Source organism: Gorilla gorilla, chromosome 12, assembly GCF_029281585.2.
Source record: "Gorilla gorilla gorilla isolate KB3781 chromosome 12, NHGRI_mGorGor1-v2.1_pri, whole genome shotgun sequence".
NCBI classification, from domain to species: domain Eukaryota; kingdom Metazoa; phylum Chordata; class Mammalia; order Primates; family Hominidae; genus Gorilla; species Gorilla gorilla.
In genome coordinates, this window is record NC_073236.2 from 121,997,794 (window position 1) to 122,019,612 (window position 21,819).

The 21,819-nt window shown below is 41.8% G+C and overlaps 1 protein-coding gene across 5 annotated transcripts in view; it reads right to left on the reverse strand.

Moving 5' to 3' along the window:
* KCNS3 (potassium voltage-gated channel modifier subfamily S member 3) overlaps positions 1 to 21,819 on the reverse strand; it is a 56,912-nt gene that overhangs the window by 16,484 nt on the left and 18,609 nt on the right. For 2 of the 5 annotated variants that reach the window (XM_063696051.1, XM_055378760.2), the window contains exon 2: positions 15,411 to 15,552. The exons of the other annotated variants lie outside the window; for them this stretch is intronic. The gene's annotated coding sequence lies outside the window, so the exon portion shown is untranslated. The remainder of the gene's footprint in view (positions 1 to 15,410; positions 15,553 to 21,819) is intronic. 5 annotated transcript variants of the gene reach the window in all.

Below are 21,819 nucleotides of genomic sequence, written 5' to 3' on the forward strand. Positions count from 1 at the left end.
TTTTGCAGAGGGGTAAATTCCCACCTCCAACAGAGATTATACTGAAGAAAGATCCAGAAGCAAAATGCAGCTGCATCCAAACTGAACTTGCAAGATGGAACACTTAGCAGAGGAGGTAGAGAAATCTCAACAGGGTAAGTAAAATCAATTCAGGTGCTAAACTCCTCCTCCTTCCTCCTCCATGCTTTCCTCCTCCTCCCCTTCCTCCTCCTCCTTCTTTCTCCCTCCTCCTCCTTCATGGCCTCTCGGTGGCATGTCCTTGGGTCAGCCTCAGTTCTCTGCATTCCAGTGAAATACAGAACTGCTGCTGCACCTTGGTAAAAGGATATAGCACACACATAGTTTTCCTTTCCCTATCAGATGCCTTTCCAACTGTAGCACATTTTAAGGGAAGGTAGGATTAATCTGGCTGAGAGGTAATTAATAAATCACTATATTAATTACTAAAGAAAAAATAACCAAATATTTAGGCTATGCAGCATTTCTAAGTATCCCCAAGCACTGCCTAAAGTTCATTGCACTGGCTTACCACGGGAAGGTCAGGGCTGGTCCACAGACAGACTGAGAGGTTAGCCAAGTGTATCCTTTTTATAGCACTGGTATGTAATGGGCCTTTAGTCTATGTCTAATGAATAAATGACATCCCAGGCTGTCCCTTTCTCTCTCCCTCCCCACAAAACTCAGAATTCCTGTGCCTTGCCCCATTTTCCATCACCATGATTCCTATCCAAAAAAACTGGATTTTCAGACAAGATGTAATACCAGACAATATCTCTTGTTATGAATTTATGTAAATTAGCACCCCTCTAAGAGCATTCACATTCTAAGTGTGACTTCTCAACATAAAATTATAACTAGCATCTTCTGAGACCCACAAGAAGCTAAGTACCTTTTTAGGATTTTTATACACATCTCCTCTGCCCTCAGCCATTATAAGTGGTATTATCCCCATTTTATATGGGGGACATTGAGACTCAGAGAAGTGATTTGTCCAAAGTCCTACACCTAAGGTGCACCACAGCCAGGAGTTAAACTCAGGTAGATCTGCCTGAGTTCAATTAGTGTGGAAAATCAAGATCCCTCTTAGTTGTTGGGGAAGGTCAAGCAGCGATTGGGGGGAGTGAGCAGAACATGACCCAAGCCAGTAGGCTTTGGGGAAGAAAAATGTGTCCATTCAACATATCCTCCCATTCCTGCCTAACAATCCCATCCAGTGTTTCCATTTCTCTATGTTCCTACCAGCCCGATCAGTGTTGGCCTGTTCAAAAGAAGAGAGCATTGTTTGTGACTTAGCACTTAACAGGTTTCTGACTTTGCTGAGTGATTCAGCCCGATCCTGGAAAACACATCAAGCTCACTCAAATACTGCCACCCTCTGCAGAATTCCCTCCTTTCTTCACAAAACTCTCTGCATCATCCTTCTACTTCCCTCCAGGCTGGCTGCATTTCCTGGTGGGTTGACTACAGCATTCAAAAGTGAACAAATGACTGCCTCCATTATTGAGAGGGAAAAGGTAATGACTAAGTGGCATATTGGACTCTTTCATCTTCCAGACACCTGACACCCAATCTTGGAACAGAACCCAAGGAAAAGCAAATGGACAGCAGACAGTCCACATGAGTATGACTCCCTGCACCATTCTCCCAGGTCTCAGAATCATAGGAATAAGGTTGCCCTCCAAAAACTACAAAATCAGTGCCTGATAGATCAAAGCAGACACTCCAAGTGACAATGAACCGTAGGTCTGTGTCCTCTGTGCTTGCACAGAATCCTGTGTGGCCCCATCACTGTCCTGCCCACAATCTTCTGAAATGTTGTCACATCAGTGCCACCCTCTAGACTGAGAAAGCCTCCAATTAGGGACAGTGTCCTAATATCAATCTTCATATTAATTATTGCTGTCACAGGGTAGTGCATGACACATTTTTTGAACCAATTCCTCTTCCCTGAGCTAACAAGACTAAAGAGTAAATTAATGAAAAGAATAAATGTGGATAATGAAAGGCAGCTGGTAAGTAGTAGCAGCAGAGAAGGAAAGCGTGAAAGACTGAGGCTGGTTCCCACGACCAATCCCAGCAGTGGTGAAAACAGAAGAGTCTTATCCTGAAGACTCAGCATGTCCAACCCAAATGGTGGGACATCTCAAGAGTGGGGTTTTGAATGTCAAGACCTCGGAGTTTCAGGTATCTGTATAATCCCCAAAGACTTCCCTTTGCTCTGACTCCAGGCTCCCTGAGGTGCCTCCTGCTGATCTGGGTTCCCACACACCTTGCTATCAGGAGCAAACGAGCTATGCAGCCAACACAAGCGTCTACTCTGTCTGCTAGTTCTGTCTATGACTGTACTGGAACTTAGTAAGACAGGAAGAGGTGTATTTATGCAATTTCCTGTGAGTTTCAATGCAAGTCAACCTCCTACAGTTTGATCAGCTCTGGGACACCTGAGGTGAAATTCTGAAGTTGCAAGGCTAAGAGATAGCTGACTCTGACCCGACCTGTGATAATCTTACCTGGGAAATGGGACCTGTGAGTACCCTCCTGGCAGCAGCTGGCTTATCTGGAGATATCCTAACCTTGAAAACTTCTATGGCAAGATGTCTCAGCCTCGGCACTACTGACATTGTGGGGCCAGGTAATTCTTTCTTGTGGAGGCTGTCCCATTCACTGTAGAGTGTTTAGCAGCACCCCTAGCCTTCATCTACTAGATGCCACTTGTACACCACCCACCCATCACAATGCTGTGACAACCAAAAATGTCTCCAGATACTGCCAATATCCCTTGGAGATCAAAATCATCCCCACTTAAGAACCAATGCTCTATAAGTACAGGAAAAGAACCTCAGGCACCTGTTTGGGAGCTGGAAGGTCAGAAGACTTGGAATGACAAATTGTACTAATACTTCATCTGCTGACAGGGGCTGGGGATACCCTCCCAACACTTGTTCTTTTAGAATTCAGTCATCGCATTTCCAGTGTCATACAACCAAAACTTTAAAAATGAAGAAAGATAAAAGCAAGTTTAACCTTTTGTGGAAACTCAAACCATGCTTCATGCAATTTGAGTCTAAAGGTTAGTGAGTCTGTCTTAAGTTTTCTAACATTTTAGTGCCAGAATGATATACTGTGCATATGCACTAATCTAGTTTCAGATCTATAGCCTGCTGCAGCTTTCTGCAGGTAGGCTATTCAGCCTGCTGAATACGCCCACTCCTGACCGAAGTTCCAACCTTGTGGAGACTAATTGGTGTCCCTGGAAAAAATGCAAATTCATGTCAGTTTTGTAGTCTTGCTACCATACATCAATGACAGACCTACTTTTAATAAAATCTGAGAGCAATAAAATTATATGAATAATAACAAAAGGTGAAATCCAACACTACCTCTATCTGGTTTAACTATTGAAAACTGTCACCCAGTGTTTTGCTTAAATAAAATTAAAATATCATAATCATACTGCCAGAATTGGATTTAGTGTGCTAGAAAAAAATTGTACTGATATTTAAATCCTATAATCTAAAGCAATCAGAATCAAACATCTTCCAGTTGATTCAGACAGGGCATGACTAAGAATATCCCTCCGCTACTCACTCTGTCCAAATTTAACTGTCAAATTTCAAGAAGTACCTTAAGTTAATATGGCAAATCCTTGAATTAACATGATTTTTAAAAATCTGTCCCTAAAAGAAAATGAAAACTTCTCAGGGTCTAATATATTCAGGGACAAACCAGTAAGTGCTTTCTAAAGCAAAGTCTCTAAATTATTTTTGAAAGGTTAGTATAAATTATATTTTTCTTGGTCATTCAGAGTGAGTAAATGCCATACCAACTGCAGAAATCCCAAGACTTGATGCATGGGTAACTAAACACCACCTTCCTTTCCTCCTGCTTTATGTTTCAAGACAACCTCCACCTGGGGAATGGAGGGGAGGCAGCAGGGACACAGCTGTGTTGCCTTGGCAAGAAAATCTAGAGAAAGGAAAGGAGAGACAGGCAGACCAGGAGCTTCCCTGCGGAAGGGTGTGTACCTCATAGAAGGAAGTACAACACAGTCACTGAGTGTTGACAGGGCTCTAGGGTCACTCTGAGTGGTCCATGCAACTGCTCCTGGCCATAGAAAGGAACTGCACTGGCTCCATCCACCTTGCAGTCATCTCCCTACCGCACGGCTAGCTGGAGACAGAGGCTAGGGCTGTCCCATTTGAATGCATCAAACAACTGCACTAACACAGGCCGATAAAGAGGAACTGAAAGCAAGCAGCTTTGGAGTGAGCAGGAAAGTATCATACAATGATAGCAGTGAAAACTTCTTAAAGAAACCTTTCTGGAGGACATCATAGCAATGTGTATCACAAAATCCCAGGGTTTCGCATTTTGGCATGTGTCCTGAAGAAATAAATCAGACAAGCATTGAAAGATGCATATACAAGGTTGTTCACTGCATCATTAATTATTTGTAAGAGTGAAATGTCAAAGACCGCCTGCACGTCCATCAATAGAGGAATGATTAAATAGACTGGGGGTAGCCATGCAATGAATACTCTGTAGCCATTAAAAATGCTGAAATAATAAAAGTTACAGAAGTTATAGCTTCCTTATACTAAGTCTGGCCCTGTGCTTTTAACATGTCTAAATCCATTTAATCCTTGCAGCACTCAGACAAGTGGTATTTTTATTGCATTCGTTTTTGCAGATGGAGAAACTGGTAAATAGAGAAGTTAACTGATTTTAGGGAGTCAACAGCTATTAAGTGACAACTCCATGATTCGAACCCAAACAATAATGCTTCAAAGCCATTCTCTTAGCTACTACAGCTCTACTGCATGTAAAACCATTAAAAAGTCACAATATGCTAAGTACAAAAGAGAAATAATTATGATGCAATATATAGCATGATCCTATCTTTGTAAAATATGTCTTTTTAGAGTAAATGAGAATATATACCAAAATGTTAAATTCATTGTCTCTGGATAATGGAATTTGGAGTGATTTTGCTTTCTACTCTCTACCTCTCAACATTGTGTACATTTCTTACTTTAAATAAATAGGTATTATAAAATATTTATGAAAATAGTTATTTCTACATAGAAAAATAAAAGGTCATAAGCAGCTCCAGTCAGCATTTGGGCAGAGGAAAAGGGGAATGAGATAGATATCAAATGAACTTATAGACTCACATGAGAAAGGATCCCCAGCCCCCAGCCAAAGCCCTCCACTATCCTGAGCTGCTGCTATTCATTCATGGCTGCTTTATGACAGGCAGTATCCTGGGAACTACCAAGGACAAAAGATAACATGGATCTTGCCCTCAAAGCTTACAGGAGCTGAGAAGAACAAAAAGGAGGGTAAATGGGTAAATAAATAACTGCAATACAAGGTCCAGTAGTATGTCAGGCATGGGAAAAGGTACAGAGAAGGTATTGAGGAAGTTCAGAAGAGGTAGAGTCCCTCGAGATAAGGAAGCGGGGACAGCTACATGAATAGGTAGTATTTGGAGCTAATCCTTGAAGAGCGAGTCAGGTATGAACAAGTAAAGGAGCCAGGTAAGGGTAAGAAGGCTCTTCTCCAAGGAGAGAAAAGAACACATACAAAAGCATGGTGGCAGGAAAGCTCGTGGTATGGACAGAGAGCAGAAAATGGTAGACTTGGGCTATAGGAAGTAGCCTATGACCTAGAGCTATTTATACAGATTATTTCTTTTAAAATATGAAGAACTCTGCCTGTACTATCCACATCTTTGTGAACTAGGAATACCAAAGTAAGAGATGTCTATGGGAGAGGAGAATGGATTGATTGCCTGTGGCCATACAGAGAATCTGCGGCTACAAAAGGACCACACCTCTGGCCTCCTGAAAGATTTAGCCACAAGAAACCAATCAGAGACTATAAAGACCTCTTGGAGTTACTGCTCTTCCTAGAACATTTAAAAAAAAAAAAAGTAGACACTTCCACTGGGTGTGCCAATCCACCAACAATCCCAGTGATCTGAAATGGCAAGCAGTGAATTCCAGTAGTGCCAACTGATATGCTGACAACAACAGAAACAGCAACATTTCATTACTTCATCCCTCTCCTCTTTTGTATTCCATTTAATCTGTTCACCTAAGAGTTAGAGTAGGGGGTCTGTGTTGAAATTCAGGAGGTCCTTGAATTTAGACAGAAAAAAATATTTATTTTCACCAATCTCTAACTAAAATTTTAGCAATTCCTTCCATTAAAAATGCAGGCATTGGCCCAGGGTAGTGTGTATTAGCAGTGCCAATGACTTCACACCAATAGAAGTATGAATAGCTTCATATCCTACCAGAGTTATTGCAGAGATCTCAAAATATCATTTATACTCATTATTACTTTGGAATCACAGTAGTTATAGACCTACTGCTAGATTTTATTTAAAGAATTAATAAGCAAATATATTGCTAACTCATAAATTGCTTTTACTATTTTGGTAATTGCATTTCAACATAACTGGATTCCTTTACATCCTGTAGATTTCATCTTTTGTGTTTAAACACGCTATTCTGAAAAGGGGTCCATAGGCTTTCTCAGACTCCCAAAGGGGTTCATGGCAAAAGGAAGGATTAAGAATCCTTTAGCTAGAGATCCTGTTAAAATGTGCATCACATCATGTCCCTCCTATGTTCAACCCTCCAGTGGCTTCCATCCTACTCAGAGTCAAAGTGCCCACCATCCACCCTCCCCTAACTTCATTTGTCTAATCTTACCTCCTACTCCTCTCACCCTCGATCATTCCCATCTGTCATCCTGGTCTCCTTGCTAATGCTTATCATGCCAAGTGAGCCATATCCTAATTCAGGGCCTCTGCAGTGGCTGATCCCTCTGCCTGGAATGCTCTTTCTTCTGCATGGCTTGCCCTCTCACTTCCCTCAAGTCTTCACTCAAATGATATCTTCTTAACAAGAACATCCTCAGTTAGCCTATCTAAAATGTCAATAACCCGAGGTGGGGCAGTTCCAAGATGGCCGAATAGGAACAGCTCCGGTCTACAGCTCCCAGCATGAGCAACGCAGAAGACGAGTGATTTCTGCATGTCCAACTGAGGTACCGGGTTCATCTCACTGGGGCTCGTCAGACAGTGGGGGCAGGACAGTGGGTGCAGCCCACCGAGTGTGAGCCGAAGCAGGGCAAGGCATTGCCTCACCTGGAAAGAACAAAGGGTCAGGGAATTCCCTTTCCTAGCTAAGGTAAGGGGTGACAGATGGCACCTGGAAAATCAGGTCACTCCCATCCTAATACTGCACTTTTCCAACGGTCTTAGCAAATAGCACACCAGGAGATTATATCCCATGCCTGGCTTGGAGGGTCCCACGCCCATGGAGCCTCACTCATTGCTGGCACAACAGTCTGAGATAGAACTGCAAGCTGGCAGCGAGGCTGGGGGAGGGGCGCCCGCCATTGTTGAGGCTTGAGTAGGTAAACAAAGCAGCCCGGAAGCTCGAACTGGGTGGAGCCCACTGCAGCTCAAGGAGGCCTGCCTGCCTCTGTAGACTCCACCTCTGGGGCAGGCATAGCCAAACAAAAGGCAGCAGAAACCTCTGCAGACTTAAATGTCCCTGTCTGACAGCTTTGAAGAGAGCAGTGGTTCTCCCAGTACAGAGTTTGAGATCTGAGAATGGAGAGACTGCCTCCTCAAGTGAGTCCCTGACCCCCGAGCAGCCTATCTGGGAGGCATCCCCCAGTAGGGGCAGACCGACACCTCACACGGCCGGGTACCCCTCTGAGACAAAGCTTCCAGAGGAACGATCAGGCAGCAACATTTGCTGTTCAGCAATATTTGCTGTTCTGCAGCCTCCACGGATGATACCCAGGCAAATAGGGTCTGGAGTGGACCTCTGGCAAACTCCAACAGACGTGCACCTGAGGGTCCTGACTGCTAGACGGAAAACTAACAAACAGAAAGGACATCCACACCAAAACCCCATCTGTACGTCACCATTGTCAAAGACCAAACATAGATAAAACCACAAAGATGGGGAAAAAACAGAGCAGAAAAACTGAAAATTCTAAAAATCAAAGTACCTCTCCCCCTCCATAGGGATGCAGCTCCACGCCAGCAACGGAACAAAGCTGGATGGAGAATGTCTTTGACGAGTTGAGAAAAGAAGGCTTCAGATGATCAAACTTCTCCAAGCTAAAGGAGGAAGTTCGAACCCATGGCAAAGAAGCTAAAAACCTTGAAAAAAGATTAGAAGAATGGCTAACGAGAATAATCAGTGTAGAGAAGTCCTTAAATGACCTGATGGAGCTGAAAACCATGGCATGAGAACTACATGATGAATGCACAAGCTTCAGTAGCCGATTCAATCAACTGGAAGAAAGGGTATCAGTGATTGAAGATTAAATGAATGAAATGAAGTGAGAAGAGAAGTTTAGAGAAAAAAGAGTAAACAGAAATGAACAAAGCCTCCAAGAAATATGGGACTATGTGAAAAGACCAAATCTACATCTGATTGGTGTACCTAAAAGTGACGGGGAGAATGGAACCAAGTTGGAAAACACTCTGCAGGATATTATCCAGGAGAACATCCCCAACCCAGAAAGGTAGGCCAACATTCAAATTCAGGAAATACAGAGAATGCCACAAAGATACTCCTCGAGAAGAGCAACTCCAAGACACACAATTGTCAGATTCACCAAAGTTGAAATGAAGGAAAAAATGTTAAGGGCAGCCAGAGAGAAAGGTCGGGTTGCCCACAAAGGGAAACCCATCAGACTAACAGCGGATTTCTTGGCAGAAACTCTACAACCCAGAAGAGAGTGGGGGCCAATATTCAACATTCTTAAAGAAAAGAATTTTCAACCCAGAATTTCATATCCAGCCAAACTAAGCTTCGTAAGCGAAGGAGAAATAAAATCCTTTACAGACAAGCAAATGCTGAGAGATTTTTGTCACCACCAGGCCTGCCTTACAAGAGCTCCTGAAGAAAGCACTAAACATGGAAAGGAACAACCAGTACCAGCCACTGCAAAAACATGACAAATTGTAAAGATCATCAATGCTAGGAATAAACTGCATCAACTAACGAGCAAAATAACCATCTAACATCATAATGAGTGGATCAAATTCACACATAACAATATTAACCTTAAATGTAAATGGGCTAAATGCTTCAATTAAAAGACACGGACTGGCAAATCGGATAAAGAGTCAAGACCCATCAGTGTGCTGTATTCAGGAGACCCATCTCACATGCAGAGACACACATAGGCTCAAAATAAAGGGATGGAGGAAGATCTACCAAGCAAATGGAAAGCAAAAGAAACCAGTGGTTGCAATCCTAGTCTCTGATAAAACAGACTTTAAGCCAACAAAGATCAAAAGAGACAAAGAAGGCCATTACATAATGGTAAAAGGATCAATTCAACAAGAAGAGCTAACTATCTTAAATATATATGCACCCAACATAGGAGCACCCAGATTCATAAAGCAAGTCCTTAGAGATCTACAAAGAGACTTAGACTCCCACACAATAATAATGGGAGATTTTAACACCACACTGTCAACATTAGACAGATCAACGAGACAGAAAGTTAACAAGGATATGCAGGAATTGAACTCAGCTCTGCACCAAGCAGACGCAATAGACATCTACAGAACTCTCCACCACAGATCAACAGAACATACATTCTTCGCAGCACAACATCGCACTTATTCCAAAATTGACCACATAGTTGGAAGTAAAGGACTCCTCAGCAAATGTAAGAGAACAGAAATTATAACAAACTGTCTCTCAGACCACAGTGCAATCAAACTAGAACTCAGGATTAAGAAACTCACTCAAAACCACTCAACTACATGGAAACTGAACAACCTGCTCCTGAATGACTACTGGGTACATAATGAAATGAAGGCAGAAATAAAGATGTTCTTTGAAACCAATGAGAACAACAACACAACATACCAGAATCTCTGGGACATTTAAAGCAGTGTGTAGAGGGAAATTTACAGCACTAAATGCCTACAAGAGAAAGCAGGAAACATCTAAAACTGACAACCTAACATCACAATTAAAAGAACTAGAGAAGCAAGAGCAAACACATTCAAAAGCTAGCAGAAGGCAAGAAATAACTAAGATCACAGAAGAACTGAAGGAGATAGAGACACAAAAAACCCTTCAAAAAATCAATGAATCCAGGAGCTGGTTTTTTGAAAAGATCAACAAAATTGATAGACCGCTAGCAAGACTAATAAAGAAAAAAAGAGAGAAGAATGAAATAGACACAATAAAAAATGACAAAGGGGATATCACCACCGATCCCACAGAATACAAACCAGCATCAGAGAATACTATAAACATCTCTATGCAAATAAACTAGAAAATCTAGAAGAAATGGATAAATTCCTGGACACATACACCCTCCCAAGATTAAACCAGGAAGAAGTTGAATCCCTGAATAGACCAATAACAGGCTCTGAAATTGAGGCAATAATTAATTGCCTACCAACCAAAAATAGTCCAGGACCAGACAGATTCACAGCCGAATTCATCAGAGGTACAAGGAGGAGCTGGTACCATTCCTTCTGAAACTATTCCAATCAATAGAAAAAGAGGGAATCCTCCCTAACTCATCTTATCAGTCCAGCATCATCATGATACCAAAGCCTGGCAGAGACACAACAAAAAAAGAGTATTTTAGACCAATATCCCTGATGAACATCGATGCAAAAATCCTCAATAAAATACTGGCAAACCAAATCCAGCAGCACATCAAAAAGCTTATCCACCATGATCAAGTGGGCTTCATCCCTGGGATGCAAGACTGGTTCAACATACGCAAATCAATAAACATAATCCAGCATATAAACAGAACCAAAGACAAAAACCACATGATTATCTCAATAGATGCAGAAAAGGCCTTTGACAAAATTCAACAGCCCTTCATGCTAAAAACTCTCAATAAATTAGGCACTGATGAGATGTATCTCAAAATAACAAGAGCTATTTATGACAAACCCACAGCCAATATACTGAATGGGCAAAAACTGGAAGCATTCCCTTTGAAAACTGGCACAAGACAGGGATGCCCTCTCTCACCACTCCTATTCAACATAGTGTTGGAAATTCTGGCAAGGGCAATCAGGCAGGAGAAAGAAATAAGGGTATTCAATTAGGAAAAGAGGAAGTCAAATTGTCCCTGTTTGCAGATGACATGATTGTATATTTAGAAAACCCCATCATCTCAGCCCAAAATCTCCTTAAGCTGATAAGCAACTTCAGCAAAGTCTCAGGATACAAAATCAATGTGCAAAAATCACAAGCATTCTTATACACCAATAACAGACAAACAGACAGCCAAATCATGAGTGAACTCCCATTCACACTTGCTTCAAAGAGAATAAAATACCTAGGAATCCAACTTACAAGGGATGTGAAGGACCTCTTCAAGGAGAACTACAAACTACTGCTCAATGAAATAAAAGAGGATACAAACAAATGGAGGAACATTCCATGCTCATGGATAGGAAGAATCATTATTGTGAAAATGGCCATACTGCCCAAGGTAATTTATAGATTCAATGCCATCCCCATCAAGCTACCAATGACTTTCTTCACAGAACTGGAAAAAACTACTTTAAAGTTCCTATGGAACTAAAAAAGAGCCCACATTACCAAGACAATCCTAAGCCAAAAGAACAAAGCTGGAGGCATCACGCTACCTGACTTCAAAATATTACAAGGCTACAATAACCAAAACAGCATGGTACTGGTACCAAAACAGAGATATAGATCAATGGAACAGAACAGAGCCCTCAGAAATAATACCACACATCTACAACCATCTGATCTTTGACAAACCTGACAAAAACAAGAAATGGGGAAAGGATTCCCTATTTAATAAATGATGCTGGGAAAACTGGCTAGCCATATGCAGAAAGCTGAAACTGGATCCCTTCCTTACACCTTATACAAAAATTAATTCAAGATGGATTAAAGACTTAAATGTTAGACCTAAACCCATAAAAACCCTAGAGGAAAACCTAGGCAATACCATTCAGGACATAGGCATGGGCAAGGACTTCATGTCTAAAACACCAAAAGCAATGGCAACAAAAGCCAAAATTGACAAATGGGATCTAATTAAACTAAAGAGCTTCTGCACAGCAAAAGAAACTACCATCAGAGTGAACAGGCAACCTACAGAATGGGAGAACATTTTTGCAATCTACTCATCTGACAAAGGGCTAATATCCAGAATCTACAAAGAACTCCAACAAATTTACAAGAAAAAAACAAACAACCCCAACAACAAGTGGGCGAAGGATATGAACAGACACTTCTCAAAAGAAGATATTTATGCAGCCAAAAGACACATGAAAAAATGCTCATCATCACTGGCCATCAGAGAAATACAAATCAAAACCACAATGAGATACCATCTCACACCAGTTAGAATGGCCATCATTAAAAACTTCAGGAAACCACAGGTGCTGGAGACGATGTGGAGAAATAGGAACACTTTTACACTGTTTGTGGGACTGTAAACTAGTTCCACCATTGTGGAAGTCAGTGTGGCGATTCCTCAAGGATCTAGATCTAGAAATACCATTTGACCCAGCCATCCTATTACTGTGTATATACCCAAAGGATTATAAATTATGCTGCTATAAAGGCACATGCACACGTATGTTTATTGCAGCACTATTCACAATAGCAAAGACTTGGAACCCACCCAAATGTCCATCAATGATAGACTGGATTAAGAAAATGTGGCACATATACACCATGGAATACTATGCAGCCATAAAAAAGGATGAATTCATGTCCTTTGTAGGGACATGGATGAAGCTGGAAACCATCATTCTCAGCAAAGTTTCGCAAGGACAAAAAGCCAAACACCGCATGTTCTCACTCATAGGTGGGAACTGAACAATGAGAACACTTGGACATAGGAAGGGGAACATCACACACTGGGGCCTGTTGTGGGGTGGGGGGGAAGGGGGAGGGAAAGCATTAGGAGATATACCTAATGTTAAATGACAAGTTAATGGGTGCAGCACACCAACATGGCACATGTATACATATGTAACAAACCTGCACACTGTGCACATGTACCCTAGAACTTAAAGTATAATAAAAAATAAAATAAAATAAAATGTCAATAACCCCCTAAAACTTCAACCCCCTTCCTTGCTTTATTTTTAATCCACAGCATTTATCACTCTCAAAAATATACTTAGACATATACTTTTTAATTTCATTGTCTTATTTACTGTTTGCTTCTCCACTCCAATATGAACTCCCTGAGTGGAGGGATTTGTGTCTGTCTTACATATCACTGCATTCCAGTCCCTAGAACTTCATGTGACACATGGTAAATTCTTAACAATTTATTTGCTGAATTAATGAATTAGTGAGTTGGTTGACATTTGCCAATAGCTTAGCTACTGGCTGCTTCCATTCTGTATGAAATTTTAAAGTCTCTCTTGCCCACTGCATTAACTGGGAAAAAAGAAAAATCACAACAACCGTGCTTTTGAAATGGTGGTCACCACAAAAGACAAGTAGCTTATTTATCAACCACTGCAGATGGCAGGTACATGTTTTTCCTTAATTAGGAGAGTTTTTATTAAAGACAAGATAGATAAGTTCTAATATACATACACCTACAAGTTATTGGCTGGATCAAATTATATCATAAAACAAATACCAAAAAGTACATGGAAAAATTGGGGATGTGGCATAAAATCAATAAAAGCACACTAACCCAGATTGTAATAGAAGTGATGCTGGCTGATAAGATCATCATACAGATTCCACCTGGCTAATACTAAAAGGAAACGGACAATGTACACACTCATGAGTAAGTGTACGTGGCAAATCACCACATTAACACTGCTTGACTTAACCTACAGTTGTTAAAATGTGAAATTACCCATCTTAAGGCATGGCTGCTTACATATTAAACTAGTAAAAAATGCATTTAACACTAGTAAAGATCTAAAGGGGCAGGGCTGTCTTTGCATAGATGTATAAAAAGCACTTTATCCCATCCTATAAGCTGGAGGGCTTTGTTTTCATAAAAACCACCAGTTTTAGAATAATCTATCAATCAGTGCTAAGACTAGACCTTTTGTAATTCTTATCAAATGTAAGTCAAGGACAAATAAAGTACTACTTTATGTCAAATACATCCTTATATAGACATACTCAAGTCACTCACATTAAAACACACACACACACACACACACACACACACACACACAGTCTCCCAACCTCAAATTCCTCTCTGTAACACAGCTTCTTGAAATTATTTTCTACATTCACCCTTCCTTTTATTCTACAATTCTTGACCTAATACCCCATTTTTAAGCGTTTTTGCTAAGGGCATCTCCAGGTGACCAAACCGAAAGGACACTTCCCAATCTGCATATCTGCATCTGTCCATAGCATTTGTCCTACTGACCTCCCCTGCTTCTGCAATTCACTAACACCATTTGCTGTGTTCTCTCCCACTTGTCTGACTACTCATGTTTAGTTTTCTGTGAAACTCTGTGTCCTCTTCCCAAATCTTAAATCTGGGGTCACAAAATATTAATAAAATGCCTGCAGGAGCAAGGCAGGGACCCAAAATGAGAGGAGGAAGACACCTGGCCACTGTAACTACTAGGGAACACCGGTCTTGCTGAAGGAGGGCACTGGCCAACTGTTGTCCCTTATCTGTGGGTATCAGGTGGCCAGATCACCTAGTTTGTCAAGAACACCAACAAATTTTATTTTTATAAAAAACTTCCCCAATTTTTTAAATGTTGGCAACTATGGTTCTTCCTGTTTTAATATCATCAACCAAGCTGAAGACATCTGCAGCCTGAACACAATCTGCAGGCCTCCAGCTTTGTGTCATCTCCCCACCCGGCCTCACCCACCACCATGGCCTCCTCCTTGTGCCTCTGCTCTTCTCATTGGCCAATGTCATCTGACAGTGGAGCCCAGATGTGCATCTCCAGCCCAGTCTCCCTCTTGCATTCCAGACTCACAGAGCTGCCTACCAGATGTGTCCTTCTGAATGTCCCAGTGGGGCCTTACAATAAGCACATCCACATTTTCCCTTCATCCTCTATTCCCTTCATACCCGCTTACTCAGGCCAGACACCTGGAGATCATCCTAGGCTCCTCCTTTTCCCTCGCCACGGAGGCCTGTTGGCAGCCAGCCAGCACTGAGGGTAAGCAAATACACATCCCCATTGCCTCTCAACTCGATTTTTTTTTCTATCCCTCCTGCATCTGCCTTAATCCAGATACTCGGTATTTTTCCACTGGTTCACCACAACAGACACCTAACTGTCCCCCATGCCTTAGGCCTATTTCCATTCCCTACCCTCAATTTCTTCCTTCACACTAAGCTGAAGTTACCCTTAACATGCACATTGGATTAAATTATACCCTACTCACCATACTTAAAGTCCCCACATGGCTCTTTCGGCCTTCAGGGTAAACTCTGGATCCAGAATGCTTGAGTTGGTATCCTGGATTCGGCACTCACTAGCTGTGTGACCTTGGGTCAGTCATTTAGGTTCTTTGAGCTTCAGTTTCCCTATTTATAAAGCATGGATACTAAGTATCAGATACCACAGAGAAGTTATGAGGATTAAAAATGAGATAATACAAATAAAACACTCTGTGCTTGGGATATAAAAATGTTCAATTAAATGTTAGCTATTATAATTGTTATTATTATTATTCCTTATCCACTAGCCTTGCCTGTCACAAACCAACTGAAACTCTAGAACAATAAAGAATTAGTGAAAAACAGCCGGACGCGGTGGTTCATGCCTGTAATCCCAGCACTTTAGGAGGCCGAGACAGGCAGATCACCTGAAGTCAGGAGTTCGAAACCAGCCTGGCCAACATGGTGAAACCCTGTCTCTACTAAAAATACAAAAATTAGCCGGGTATGGTGGCACATGCCTGTAGTCCCAGCTATTCAGGAGGCTAAGGCAGGAAAATTGCTTGAACCTGGGAGGCAGAGGTTGCAGTGAGCCAAAATCGAGCCACTGCACTCCAGCCTGGGCGACACAGCGAGACTCCATCCCCCACCAAAAAAAAAATTAACGAAAATCTCCGAAAGTGCTCCAACTTCTCACAACTCCAGGTCTCTGCACTTGTTTGGTCTGCTCAGAATGTCCTTCAAGACTCAGCTCTATCACATTCTCCAGAACCAACCCCAGACCCCAGACCTCTCCCTAACTCAAAACCAGGCTCCCTTCCACTGCATCCCACCCACCAGTACCTGCCTCCATCAGAGTACTTAACTTGCTGAAATGCAGTAGAACAGTTTACTCATTGTCTCCACACTGCACCGTGAGCTCTGCAAAGGTAGGCCTATTTTTTCTTAATTTTTGTATCCTTAATGCCCAGCCAAAAGTAATGAATAAGCAAACAATCTTTTTTAATCCCAAGATCAATGCAGAGAACCAGGCATTAAGATGATTCCCCACTTATGAATGAGGAAATTGAGGTTTCAAATAGTTAAATGGAAAGCAGAGGTGGCAACCACAGAGACCACGCCCGCTCTCCAATAAGCCCCATACTGGGGAGGCACATCGTACTCTTTGCTTCTGTAGGGGGTGGTTGTTGTCTGTCCTGACACAGCAGGCTCATGTCCTTAAATTCAACTGTATTTTGGCTTTATCTCCCTAAATGAGTGTTTAAACAATACCAATTACTTATATCACCTCATGCCCTTTCTGTGAAGAGCTACAAAACATCTACAAAGCACCGGGATAAATAGAAGAGTCACAGTTTGTTATGTGCTTATCTCTATAAAGTATGTATGTTCAGTCTTCTTTGTAGTGTCCATTACAAAATAACTTTTCTGGAAAACCTTTATATAGTGCTTACTTTGTGCCAGGCACTATTTGAAGCATTTTACTTTATGCTACCTAATGCTAGATAAATAGATACTATTATTACTCCCATTCTGCAAATGAGGATACTGAGGCCACAGGGGTTAAATAACTTGCCCAGCCAAAAAGAAGTGGAGCTAAGATTTGAATCCAGGAGTAAAAGCACAGATTCTGTAACTAACACTTTCTGTTTGTATAATGTAGCTAAATTATTAAAATTGTTCCTTGAGGTTTCTTCATCTGTTGATAAATAGATGATAGAGAGATAGATGACTGACAGCAAAAGATAGATGTAATATAATAATAATATAAGATAATAGTACCTACATCAAAATTTGATTATAAGAAATAAATGGGTTAATATGTGGATCACATTTATAACAGTGTCTCGCACATTATGTAAGTGCTATATCAATATTTACTATTGTGGTTTTTTTGTTTTGTTTTGTTTTGTCTTTTGTATTTTTGAGACAGAGTCTCACTCTGTCGCCAGGCTGGAGTGCAGTGGCGCGATCTCAGCTCACTGAAACCTCCACCTCCCGGGTTCAAGCGATGCTCCTGCCTCAGCCTCCTGAGTAGCTGGGAATACAGGTGTGCTCCATCACGCCCAGCTAATTCTTGTATTTTTAGTGGTGACGGGGTTTCACCATGTTGGCCAGGATGGTCTCGATCTCTTGACCTTGTGATCCACCGGCCTCAGACTCCCAAAGTGCTGGGATTACAGGCCTCAGCCACCGCACCCAGTCTATTGTTATTTTTTCACTAAGTATTGCCAGAGCCCTGAGTGCCATCTGAGAAAGAACTGGAATTGAAAGTACACAGGAAATGCTGCCACCTATTTGATGCTAATTTGACCCACTCTAGGTAGACCTTGGAGCAAGACCAGCCTGCAGCAATACTGGGATGCCAGCAAAGTTGGTCTGCAGGGATTTAGTTTCCTCTGCCCCTTTGAGAACATCCCTTGCTCCCTCTCTCAAAATAATGTCCTCATGCTCTCTCCTTGCGCCCCTTTCAAACCAGTAGGAAAGGGTAGGACATTAGTCTTTAAACTCTGGTGTGAAGTAAGACCTCTGGACGTTTCCTACATCTATTAGGGTTCTTTGGACACAAGCAGCAGCAACTGGTTGCAGCTAACTCAAACAAATGTAATTTTTTCAGATGGCTATGTGAAGCTCCTAGAACCAAAGAGAAGCCTGAAAAGCCACACCTGGAAACAGGCAGGAGTCAGGGCCCTTCTGAGGAACCTGAAAGTTGAAATTACAGGAATAATCAATATCATTAAAATGGTCATACAACTCAAAGCAATCTACAGATAGATTCAATGCTATTCCTATCAAACTATTAATGTCATTTTTAAAGAATTAGACAAAACTACTTTGAAATTCATATGGAACCAAAAAAAGAGCCTGAATAGCCAAAGCAATCTTAAGCAAAAAAGAAAAAAAAACCTAGAGGCATCACATTACTGACTTTAAGCTATACTACAAGGCTACAGTAACTAAAACAGCATGGTACTGGTATAAAAACAGACACACAGACCAATGGAAGAGAACAGAGAACCCAGAATTGAAGCCACATACCCACAACCATCTGATCTTCAACAAAGTCAACAAAAATAAGCCAAAGGGAAAGGACTCCCTAATCAATAAATGGTGCTGAGATAACTGGCTAACCATATGCAGAAGAACAAATTTGAACCCCTACTTATAACCATGAACAAAAATTAACTCAAGATGGATTAAAGTCTTAAATGTAAGACCTCAAACCATAAAAATCCTAGAAGAAAACCTGGGTTTTCTTTCTAGAAGTCATGTATTAAAGGAATTACCTTTCTCAACATCAGCCTTGGCAAAGAATTTGTGGCTAAGTCCTCAAAAGTAATTTTAACAAAAATAATTGACTAGTAGGACCTAATCAAACTAAGGAGATTCTGCACAGTAAAAGAAACTATCAAAGAGTAAACAGACAGCCTACAGAATGGGAGAAAAAAATTGCAAATTATGCATCTGACAGAAGACTAACATCCAGAATCTATAAGAAATTTAAATCGACAACAAAGAATAACCCCATTAACAGACACTTCTCAAAAGAGGACATAAAAGTGGCCAACAAACATATGAAAAAATGCTCATCATCACTGATGATCAGAGAAATGCTGGCAAGGTTGCTGAGTACACGCTGTTGCTGGGAATTTAAGTTAGTTCAGCCATTGTGGAAAGCAGATTGGAGATTTCTCAAAGAACTTAAAACAGAACTACCATTCAACTCAGCAGTCTCATTACTGGTATATCCAAAGAAAATAAACATTCTACCAAAAAGACGCATGCATTTGTAAGTTCTTCATGGTCTAATCACAATAGCAAAGACATGGAATCAACCTAGTTGCCCATCAACAGTGGATTGGATAAAGGAAATATGCTACATATACACCATGGAATATTACACAACTGTAAAAAAGAACAAAATCATGTCCTTTGCAGCAACATGAATGCAGCTTAAGGCCATTATCCTAAGAGAATTAACACAGAAATAGAAAATCAAATACCACATGTTCTCACTTATGTGAGTGGGAGCTAAATATTGGGTAAAGATGGACATAAATATGGGAACAATAAACAATGTGGACTACTGATGGGGGAGGTAGCAAGGGGGGCAAGGGTTGAAAAACTACCTATTTGGTATTATGCTCACTACCTGGGTGACTGGTTCCGTCATACCCCAAGCCTCAGCATGAAGCAATATACCCAGGTAAACAAACCTGCACACATACTCCCTGAATCTGAAATAAAAGTTGAAAAAATGAAAAAAAGAAACTATAGGAATAATTTATAGAGGAAGAGATCTCTTCAGAGAGCCACCATAGGAAAGAACTCACTCTAGAGGTCTCTTCCATTCTCAAGTCACTCAACTGACAGTATCAGACTGGCTGAGCCCATACCACCTGTCCACCCAGTGGCTATACTGGGGCAGGGAGAAGAAGCTGGCAGAAGGAACCTCTTGGGAGATCTTAACAGTTACTTACAAAGTCAATATTCAACAGTGCAGTATAATTACCCAAAGGGAATTAGGGGAACCTCAGGAAGATGAAACAGACATGGGGCCAAAAATTCCACTCAATCTTCCCAGAATTCTCAATTCCAAAAAAAAAAAAAAAAGAGTCTAAGAAATTTCAGCCATCAAGGAACAAAACCAATTAACTATCTGGGTGACAGAGGCCCCTCTCCAATGCCCCCAAAGTCACACCAGTACATAAGCCAGTGACATCATTTTGCTTCTACTTGTAATGCCCTTTGCCCCTCCATGGATGGCTAGAGGGACTTTTCTAAACTACAAGTCACAGGCCAGGCACAGTGGCTCACAACTGTAATCCCAGCACTTTAGGGGGGCTGAAGCAGAAGAATCATTGCTTGAGTCCAGGAGTTCAAGACCAGTCTGGGCAACATAGCAAGATCCCACCTCTACAAAAAAATAAAAATAAAAAATGAGTCAGATGTGGTGGTACCAGCCTATAGTCCCAGGTATTCAAGAGGCTGAGGTGGGAGGATCGCCTGAGCCCAGGAGTTGAAGGCTGTAGTGAACTATGATTGTGCCACTGCACTCCACTGGGCAACAGAGTGAGCCCATCTCTAAAAAATAAAAAGAAATAAATAAAAGAAATAAAAACATAGGTCAGAATATGCCAATACTCTATGTAAATCTTCAATAGCTTCGCAGCATCTTCAGGATGGAGTCTAAACTCTATCCTGTCTGTTTGGCCTCAGCATCCACCAATATACCTCATACCTCTGCCTTACTCCACCAAATTATTTACCATCCCCAGCTGCACCACACACTCTCCCTTCCAAACCTCGTTGAAGCTGTTCTCTCTGATTGAAGTGTCCTTTTCCCTTCTTTTCCAGTTAACTCCAGTTCTGTCTTCAAGAAATCAGTCCAAATGTCGCCTCTTCCAGGAAACTTTCTCTCAGTGTACTCCCTTCCTTCCCACATACACGCACCTAATGCTACACAAGCACCTCACCTTTGTGCCTGCAGAACGGTATTTCTTGGCAGTATCACTGACATATGGTGGCATCAGTGCCTGCTACACAGTAAACACGTGGGAGATGTCCAGTGAAAGTTTACTAAACGAACATTCCACGTAAAGGAAAAAACAAGGGTTTTCCTGCTCAAAATGTTGTGGAGAGGGCTGCTTGGGAGGTACCTTCTCACCATATTGGCTTTCCTAGGGACTCCAGGACATGGTGATTCAATGTCTGACTAAGCTGTTGTTTTTCTATACCCCATCTGAGCACCTGACATGTTGTAGAATTTCCAAAGGATTTTAGAAAAGTGTTTATTGCTGCTAGAAGAAAATAGAGTGGTTTTTGCCAAGCTATATAAATCTTCAGCATATTTACAGCAAAACTCTCAGAGGGCCAAGTGTCTATTGCTGTAGTATGTTGCCAGAGTGACTATTTACTTCATGAGGTTAAATAAAAAGTTTTAGCTCCCTCTCCCTCTCCCTCTCCCTCTCCCTCTCCTTCTCCCTCTCCCCACGGTCTCCCTCTCCCTCTCTTTCCACGGTCTCCCTCTGATGCCGAGCTGAAGCTGGACGGTACTGCTGCCATCTCAGCTCACTGCAACCTCCCTGCCTGATTCTCCTGCCTCAGCCTGCCGAGTGCCTGCGATTGCAGGCGCGCGCCGCCACGCCTGGCTGGTTTTCCTATTTTTTTGGTGGAGACGGGGTTTCGCTGTGTTGGCCGGGCTGGTCTCCAGCTCCTAACCGCGAGTGATCTGCCAGCCTCGGCCTCCCGAGGTGCCGGGATTGCAGACGGAGTCTCGTTCACTCAGTGCTCAATGGTGCCCAGGCTGGAGTGCAGTGGCGTGACCTCGGCTTGCTACAACCTCCACCTCCCAGCCGCCTGCCTTGGCCTCCCAAAGTGCCGAGATTGCAGCCTTTGCCCGGCCGCCACCCC